The sequence below is a fragment of the Pelobates fuscus genome, chromosome 3 (genome assembly GCF_036172605.1).
Source record: "Pelobates fuscus isolate aPelFus1 chromosome 3, aPelFus1.pri, whole genome shotgun sequence".
Lineage (NCBI taxonomy): Eukaryota > Metazoa > Chordata > Amphibia > Anura > Pelobatidae > Pelobates > Pelobates fuscus.
The window spans coordinates 225,222,541-225,224,220 of NC_086319.1; the positions used below are offsets into that span (position 1 = coordinate 225,222,541).

Here is a 1,680-nt window from a genome sequence, read left to right on the forward strand (position 1 = left end):
CTTTTTCTAGAGTGCATTACTATTCACAACATGTTGCTTCTACTTCCTTCAGCATCCAACTTCTCTTCCATTAAATTCATACATTTATTTATTTTTCTTTTATCTCTGTTTGTTGGCATAGTTTGCGCTCTCTCACAAGGTTCACTTTTCACTCTTCAATTTTTTAGTAAAATTAAGACCAAATATTACTGATTCTCCTTTTATTTAAAAAATTTTTTTTATGGAAAATCCACAATCCATTTTTATTGGTAAAGAGAGTAGACATTGCCATATGTAGAGTTTTCTAACCACCAGTGGATCTTGCGATTCTCAGAATAAGCCTTATGTCATGTCTCTCTCTCTTCACAGTACAAACTAACTGATGGTTTTCTGTAACGTTTAATAGATTAAAATTAGTTTGGAAGACTTGCTGAACATCTGGCTTTCTTGCAAAATTAACATCTTTGAATCCATGTGAGTTGCACGAGTCAGTGATTCCAAACTGCAGGAGAAGGTGGACACACTGTGCATGCTGTCCCACAGAGGCCAGGTGAAGAGCAGATCGTTTGTCTAGATCAATTTATTGTAGGCCAGCACAGAGAGACAGTAGAGTTGAGATTGTTTCAGCGTGTCCTTATTTTGCTGCATAAGGAAGTGCACTCAGCTGGGCTGAAGTAGCTTTTTCATTCACACCAACTCCAAGTTCTGATACTAGGTATTGAATAGACTGGTTCTGGCCTGTGACTGCTGCCAGGTGCAAGGCTTGGGCGCCCATGGCATCCACAGCTGTATGACAAACCTTTTTCTTATTTATGAGCAACTGAGCGATGAGGAGGTGACCATTCTGTACAGCATCCATGAATGGAGTTATTCCACAACTGTCCTTATATTCTGGATTATAATCAAACCTTTTTCACCACCTCGAAGCAGCCATGCTTTGCTGCACTGTGGAGACGGATTTTCTTTATCTTGCTCTCTGTGTTCCATATAGCTGAATAATCTCTGTGGAGACATTAGCCTATAGTGACCTAGTGTCTGCTTGTGGGAGTTTTTAGCTTATTAATAAAGTCAATTTCTGATCCCTTTGAGTATTATATTGGGAAAGACCTTTTTGTTTTGTTTTATTATCTACCCAAGGGGACTATTACTTCCACCAAAATCACTAATTGAGTATCTCACAGTTAGAGTCTATTTCGTTTTATACAAAAGTTTGTTCGTTTTCCGTCCTACCTTGCCTTCGCTTTTTGCCAACCCTAACTCACTAGCGCACAAACAGAGGAAACGTGGCAACTGGCACTTAGTAACTGATGTTACACACATCTTACTACCGATTACACACACTAATTACCGCCCCCCCCTTGGCCAGAGAACAGGCACTACTACTTTACTCATGTAGTCCATAGGCAAGGGGTACGCCCCTCTGTGGTTTATACCCAAACAGAGACTCACACTCTTATCATACCTACACAGGGCTCACTGGCTGTCTTATTCTTCTACACTTTTCCTAATGTACTTATATATCATAAAATGTGCAATGTAACTGTAAGCCTACCAACTGTTTCTAAATGTTGAATCTTATGGTGGCAACCGCTGTTGGGGCATTGCTTGCCTATTTGTACCAAAACTGCACGAAAAAATAAAGAATTAAATTTTTTTTTTATTTAAAAAATTACATTATATATACATATGTAATTTCAATCT

At 38.7% G+C, this 1,680-nt stretch overlaps 1 pseudogene; it reads right to left on the reverse strand.

The window, feature by feature from the left end:
• Positions 1-281: 281 nt before the first annotated feature.
• Positions 282-1,439, reverse strand: LOC134601722 (ankyrin repeat domain-containing protein 16-like; annotated as a pseudogene).
• Between the last annotated feature and the right edge of the window lie 241 nt (positions 1,440-1,680).